The 7859-nt window shown below is 48.1% G+C and overlaps 1 long non-coding RNA gene across 4 annotated transcripts; it reads right to left on the minus strand.

Annotated features, from left to right (window-relative positions):
- Window positions 1–500: 500 nt before the first annotated feature.
- On the minus strand, window positions 501–2125 carry LOC127916163 (uncharacterized). Of its 4 annotated transcripts, XR_008093659.1 has the most exons (4): window positions 1963–2125; window positions 1820–1903; window positions 1610–1777; window positions 501–1323 (listed from the first exon to the last, which is right to left on the minus strand). It is a non-coding gene; the product is annotated as an uncharacterized LOC127916163 (long non-coding RNA). The 4 variants fall into 4 exon arrangements; XR_008093660.1 differs by having other exon boundaries at window positions 1610–1861; window positions 2005–2125; XR_008093657.1 differs by having other exon boundaries at window positions 1820–2125.
- Window positions 2126–7859: the final 5734 nt, after the last annotated feature.

The following is a 7859-nucleotide window of genomic DNA, read 5'->3' on the forward strand; positions in this document are numbered from 1 at the left end:
CTTTTGGACCTATACATGGAGCTCCGGTACCGCTTGCCGTGCGGTAGCAGAGAGAACAGTCAATGAACAGGGTGACTGGAGTCTTTGACCATTTGACCTTCGATCAGTTGGAAGGCATAGTGGGATTACTTTTAAGCTTTGGGGTTTGAGTCCCGCTCCTTCAAAGTGGCAGCTCTGACCCTTGAGCTCAGTACCCTTTGTCATACAACATGTTTTCTTCTCCATTCTAACCTGAACTGCACTGAGAAAGCAATGCATGTATCAAACCATGCTTACAATGGTGTTAGAAGGCCTGCGTGTCAAATCCAACTGCCCTAATATTAACTATATCACTAGTCATAAATGGATTCTTTCCTCTTCGTTGTGGATGAGTTTGACCCCTATTTAGAGTGTATATTCAATGCTTCCTCCCCATTCCATGAGAACTTCTGGGAAGTTCTGCAATTCCCCAGTGCCTGGGTTCAATCACCAGCGCTGTGTTGCTTTGGCAACACCTCAGGCAGGGCGTTGATTGGATGCAGCATGTCTTGTTATTATTATGGTAACAGTCACTCACACCATTTATGCGTCCCAAATAACACTCTATTTCCTACATACTACACTACTTTTGATCAGAGACCTATGGGCACTAGTCAAACGTAGTGCACTACATAGGGAATGGGGTGCCATTTGGGACAGACCCACCATCTCACTGACATCACCACTGTAGCGTTAGTTAGTATGGGTTTGGGTAGCTGTTGTCGTGGTGATCTACATCGCTGGACATTTGTTATGCCTCTCTGGATCGTGTTAACGCAATTAAAAATAAATGGGTTTATAATCTATGGACACACATTTTGAAATGAAATGGTGGCGCTATGGGTTCACTTGGAGGAACTAAACTTTATGCCCACGAACACACAGTCTACACAGTCTGCACAGTCTACACAGCATCGTGTTAACACCTGCGAATGTCCATTAAGTTAACAACAGCATTGTGTTAACACCTGCGAATGTCCATTAAGTTAACAACAGCATCGTGGTAACAACAGCATCGTGTTAACACCTGCGAATGTCCATTAAGTTAACAACAGCATCGTGTTAACAACAGCATTGTGTTAACACCTGCGAATGTCCATTAAGTTAACAACAGCATCGTGTTAACAACAGCATTGTGTTAACACCTGCGAATGTCCATTAAGTTAACAACAGCATCGTGTTAACAACAGCATTGTGTTAACACCTGCGAATGTCCATTAAGTTAACAACAGCATCGTGTTAACAACAGCATCGTGGTAACACCTGCGAATGTCCATTAAGTTAACAACAGCATCGTGTTAACACCTGCGAATGTCCATTAAGTTAACAACAGCATCGTGTTAACAACAGCATTGTGTTAACACCTGCGAATGTCCATTAAGTTAACAACAGCATCGTGTTAACAACAGCATCGTGTTAACACCTGCGAATGTCCATTAAGTTAACAACAGCATCGTGTTAACACCTGCGAATGTCCATTAAGTTAACAACAGCATCGTGGTAACACCTGCGAATGTCCATTAAGTTAACAACAGCATCGTGTTAACACCTGCGAATGTCCATTAAGTTAACAACAGCATTGTGTTAACACCTGCGAATGTCCATTAAGTTAACAACAGCATCGTGTTAACACCTGCGAATGTCCATTAAGTTAACAACAGCATCGTGTTAACACCTGCGAATGTCCATTAAGTTAACAACAGCATCGTGTTAACACCTGCGAATGTCCATTAAGTTAACAACAGCATCGTGTTAACACCTGCGAATGTCCATTAAGTTAACAACAGCATCGTGGTAACACCTGCGAATGTCCATTAAGTTAACAACAGCATCGTGTTAACACCTGCGAATGTCCATTAAGTTAACAACAGCATCGTGGTAACACCTGCGAATGTCCATTAAGTTAACAACAGCATCGTGGTAACAACAGCATTGTGTTAACACCTGCGAATGTCCATTAAGTTAACAACAGCATCGTGGTAACACCTGCGAATGTCCATTAAGTTAACAACAGCATCGTGTTAACACCTGCGAATGTCCATTAAGTTAACAACAGCATCGTGGTAACACCTGCGAATGTCCATTAAGTTAACAACAGCATCGTGGTAACAACAGCATTGTGTTAACACCTGCGAATGTCCATTAAGTTAACAACAGCATCGTGGTAACACCTGCTCCTCCTAATACTATTCCTACTGACTATGACCAGGGCCAAGAGCTTTTCCTGGTCAAGTTATGATGTCAGGAATACTCCTATCCCTAACTACAGAGCGCAACAGCTCATACTATTGTGACTGTTCTGTTGTACTGCTGTAAGGTCACGATGATGATAAAGATATTGATTAATTATCAACTAGACTTTGATTTGCAAGGGTAATGCATTACCCACACACACTTAACCGGTCCGACCGGTCCGACCTCACGCATGTGTGAGTCGGACCACCCCTCCTTTAACAGTAAAAAGCTTCCCCACCCCTCCTTTAACAGTAAAAAGCTTCCCCACCCCTCCTTTTACAGTAAAAAGCTTCCCCTTTAACAGTGAAAAGCTTCTCCACCCCTCCTTTAACAGTAAAAAGCTTCCCCACCCCTCCTTTAACAGTAAAAAGCTTCCCCTTTAACAGTGAAAAGCTTCCCCACCCTCCTTAACAGTAAAAAGCTTCCCTTAACAGTGAAAAGCTTCTCCACCCTCCTTTAACAGTAAAAAGCTTCCCTTTAACAGTGAAAAGCTTCCCACCCTCCTTTAACAGTAAAAGCTTCCCCTTTAACAGTGAAAAGCTTCCCACCCCTCCTTTAACAGTAAAAAGCTTCCCCACCCCTCCTTTAACAGTAAAAAGCTTCCCTTTAACAGTAAAAAGCTTCCCACCCTCCTTTAACAGTAAAAGCTTCCCTGTAACAGTGAAAAGCTTCCCCACCCCTCCTTTAACAGTAAAAAGCTTCCCCACCCCTCCTTTAACAGTAAAACGCTTCCCCACCCCTCCTTTAACAGTAAAAAGCTTCCCCACCCCTCCTTTAACAGTGAAAAGCTTCTCCACCCCTCCTTTAACAGTAAAAAGCTTCTCCACCCCTCCTTTAACAGTAAAAAGCTTATCCACCCCTCCTTTAACAGTAAAAGCTTCCCCTTTAACAGTGAAAAGCTTCTCCACCACTCCTTTAACAGTGAAAAGCTTCCCCACCCCTCCTTTAACAGTGAAAAGCTTCCCCACCCCTCCTTTAACAGTAAAAAGCTTCCCCTTTAACAGTGAAAAGCTTCTCCACCACTCCTTTAACAGTGAAAAGCTTCCCCACCCCTCCTTTAACAGTGAAAAGCTTCTCCACCCCTCCTTTAACAGTAAAAAGCTTCCCCTTTAACAGTGAAAAGCTTCCCCACCCCTCCTTTAACAGTAAAAAGCTTCTCCACCACTCCTTTAACAGTAAAAAGCTTCCCTTTAACAGTGAAAAGCTTCTCCACCACTCCTTTAACAGTGAAAAGCTTCCCCACCCCTCCTTTAACAGTGAAAAGCTTCCCCACCCCTCTAACAGTAAAAAGCCTCCCCACCCCTCCTTTAACAGTGAAAAGCTTCCCCACCCCTCCTTTAAGAGTAAAAAGCATCCCCTTTAACAGTGTGTGTGTGTGTGTGTGTGTGTGTGTGTGTGTGTGTGTGTGTGTGTGTGTGTGTGTGTGTGTGTGTAAACTCAGTGTCTGAGACATTGTCATTAGTCTCCACAGACCCTTCAAACACAAGAACACTGTCTGAGTTAACGGATAGAGGCTGTTGTTACAGACAGGAGTGTATGATTAAATCAATGGACGACTGTTCAGCATACTGTTAGTCATACATAGGAGCACTGAAAGGACTGTGTTTTAAAAATATGTTTTAATGATGATGAATACATAGACATTGTGTTTTAATCAGATCAGTAAATGGATGCTGAATACATAGAAAGCGTGTTCAGGTATTGGCAGGTTAGTATCTTAGCTAAAAATAAATAAATAAATAAAATAAATAAATAGCTAGCCACAGACAAATGTGTGTTGTGTAACGCTTTGTTCCTCCAAGTTAAGCAGCCATAGCTCCCCAATCTGCTGAGGTATACAATGTACTTTACAATCAAATAAACAGAGAGAGACAGAGAGACCGAGAGAGAGACAAAGACAGCGAGAGAGACAAAGACATCGAGAGAGACAAAGACATCGAGAGAGACAAAGACAGCGAGAGAGACAAAGACAGCGAGAGAGACAAAGACAGCGAGAGAGACAGAGAGAGAGACAGAGAGAGAGACAAAGACAGCGAGAGAGACAGAGAGAGAGAGACAGAGACACAAAGACAGCGAGAGAGACAAAGACAGCGAGAGAGACAGAGACAGCGAGAGAGACAGAGAGACAGAGAGAGAGAGACAGAGACACAAAGACAGCGAGAGAGACAAAGACAGCGAGAGAGACAAAGACAGCGAGAGAGACAGAGACAGCGAGAGAGACAGAGAGACAGAGAGAGAGACAGAGACACAAAGACAGCGAGAGAGACAAAGACAGCGAGAGAGACAGAGACAGCGAGAGAGACAGAGACAGCGAGAGAGACAGAGAGAGAGACAGAGACACAAAGACAGCGAGAGAGACAAAGACAGCGAGAGAGACAGAGACAGCGAGAGAGACAGAGAGAGAGACAGAGACACAAAGACAGTGAGAGAGACAAAGACAGCGAGAGAGACAAAGACAGCGAGAGAGACAGAGACAGCGAGAGAGACAGAGAGAGAGAGACAGAGACACAAAGACAGCGAGAGAGACAGAGACAGCGAGAGAGACAGAGACAGCGAGAGAGACAGAGACACAAAGACAGTGAGAGAGACAAAGACAGCGAGAGAGACAGAGACAGCGAGAGAGACAGAGAGAGAGACAGAGACACAAAGACAGCGAGAGAGACAAAGACAGCGAGAGAGACAAAGACAGCGACAAAGAGAGAGAGAGAACATACTTGACCACACACCCTTCTACCACACACCCCACACACACAGCCTTCCACCACACACCCCAAACACACACCCTTCTACCACACTCCTCACACACACAGCCTTCTACCACACACACAGCCTTCTACCACACACCCCACACACACAGCCTTCTACCACACCCAGCCTTCTACCACACCCAGCCTTCTACCACACAGCCCACATACACAGCCTTCTACCACACACCCCATACACACAGCCTTCTACCACACACCCCACACACACAGCCCACACAAACAGCCTTCTACCACACACCCCACACATACACCCTTCTACCACACACACCCCACATACACAGCCTTCTACCACACACACAGCCTTCTACCACACACCCCACACATACAGCCTTCTACCACACCCCCCACACATACAGCCTTCTACCACACAGCCCACATACACAGCCTTCTACCACACACCCCACATCCCCACACACACACAGACCTCTACCACACACCCAACACACAGCCTTCTACCACAAACCCACACAGCCTTCTACTACACACCCCACACACACACACAGCCTAACACCCCCCCACACACACAGCCTCATACAACACACCCCACACACACAGCCTTCTACCACACACCCAACACACAGTCTTCGACCACACACCCACAGCCTTCTACCACACTCCCACACACACAGCCTTCTACCACACTCCCATGCACACAGCCTTCTACCACACTCCCCACATCCCCACACACACAGACCTCTACCACACACCACACATACACACAGCCTTATACCACACACCCAACACACAGTCTTCGACCACACAGCCCACACACACATCCTTCTACCACAAACCCACACAGCCTTCTACCCCACACCCCACACACACACACAGCCTAACACACACAGCCTTCTACCACACACCCACACAGCCTTCTACCACACACACCCCACACACACACACAGCCTTCTACCACACACCCAACACACACAGCCATCTACCCCACACACAGCCTTCTACCACACAACCCACACACACAGCCATCTACCCCACACACAGCCTTCTACCCCACACCCCACCTTCTACCACACACCCCACATACAGCCTTCTACCCCCCACACACAGCCTTCTACCCCCCACCCTACATACCCACACAGCCTTCTACCACACATCCCACGTACAGCCTTCTACCACACACCCTGCATACAGCCTTCTACCACACACCCCACATACAGCCTTCTACCACACACCCCACATACAGCCTTCTACCCCCCACACACAGCCTTCTACCCCCCACCCTGCATACCCACACAGCCTTCTACCACACATCCCACATAGCCTTCTAACACACATCCCACACACACAGCCTTCTACAACTCAGCCCACACAAACAGCCTTCTACCACACAGCCCACATACACAGCCTTCTACGACACACACCCCACATCCCCACACACACAGCCTTCTACCAAACACCCCACACACATCCCTCTACCGCACACCCCACACACACAGCCATCTACCACACACCCCACGTACACAGCCTTCTACATTTAAGTCATTTAGCAGACGCTCTTATCCAGAGCGACTTACAAATTGGTGCATACACCTTATGACAACCAGTGGAACAGCCACTTGCATCTAAATCTTGTTGGGGGGAGAAGGGGGGTGAGAAGGATTACTTACCCTTACTTACCCTATCCTAGGTATTCCTTGAAGAGGTGGGGTTTCAGGTGTCTCCGGAAGGTGGTGATTGACCCGCTGTCCTGGCGTCGTGAGGGAGTTTGTTCCACCATTGGGGGCCAGAGCAGCGAACAGTTTTGACTGGGCTGAGCGGGAACTGTACTTCTCAGTGGTAGGGAGGCGAGCAGGCCAGAGGTGGATGAACGCAGTGCCCTTGTTTGGGTGTAGGGCCTGATCAGAGCCTGGAGGTACTGAGGTGCCGTTCCCCTCACAGCTCCGTAGGCGAGCACCATGGTCTTGTAGCGGATGCGAGCTTCAACTGGAAGCCAGTGGAGAGAGCGGAGGAGCGGGGTGACGTGAGAGAACTTGGGAAGGTTGAACACCAGACGGGCTGCGGCGTTCTGGATGAGTTGTAGGGGTTTAATGGCACAGGCAGGGAGCCCAGCCAACAGCGAGTTGCAGTAATCAAGACGGGAGATGACAAGTGCCTGGATTAGGACCTGCGCCGCTTCCTGTGTGAGGCAGGGTCGCACTCTGCGGATGTTGTAGAGCATGAACCTACAGGAACGGGACACCGCCTTGATGTTAGTCGAGAACGTCAGGGTGTTGTCCAGGATCACGCCAAGGTTCTTAGCGCTCTGGGAGGAGGACACAATGGAGTTGTCAACCGTGATGGCGAGATCATGGAACGGGCAGTCCTTCCCCGGGAGGAAGAGGAGCTCCGTCTTGCTGAGGTTCAGCTTGAGGTGGTGATCCGTCATCCACACTGATATGTCTGCCAGACATGCAGAGATGCGATTCGCCACCTGGTCATCAGAAGGGGGAAAGGAGAAGATTAATTGTGTGTCGTCTGCATAGCAATGATAGGAGAGACCATGTGAGGTTATGACAGAGCCAAGTGACTTGGTGTATAGCGAGAATAAGAGAGGGCCTAGAACAGAGCCCTGGGGACACCAGTGGTGAGAGCGCGTGGTGAGGAGACAGATTCTCGCCACGCCACCTGGTAGGAGCGACCTGTCAGGTAGGACGCAATCCAAGCGTGGGCCGCGCCGGAGATGCCCAACTCGGAGAGGGTGGAGAGGAGGATCTGATGGTTCACAGTATCGAAGGCAGCCGATAGGTCTAGAAGGATGAGAGCAGAGGGAGAGAGAGTTAGCTTTAGCAGTGCGGGAGCGCCTCCGTGATACACGGATACCACACACCCCAAACATACAGCCTTCTA

This window comes from Oncorhynchus keta, chromosome 35 (genome assembly GCF_023373465.1).
Source record: "Oncorhynchus keta strain PuntledgeMale-10-30-2019 chromosome 35, Oket_V2, whole genome shotgun sequence".
NCBI classification, from domain to species: domain Eukaryota; kingdom Metazoa; phylum Chordata; class Actinopteri; order Salmoniformes; family Salmonidae; genus Oncorhynchus; species Oncorhynchus keta.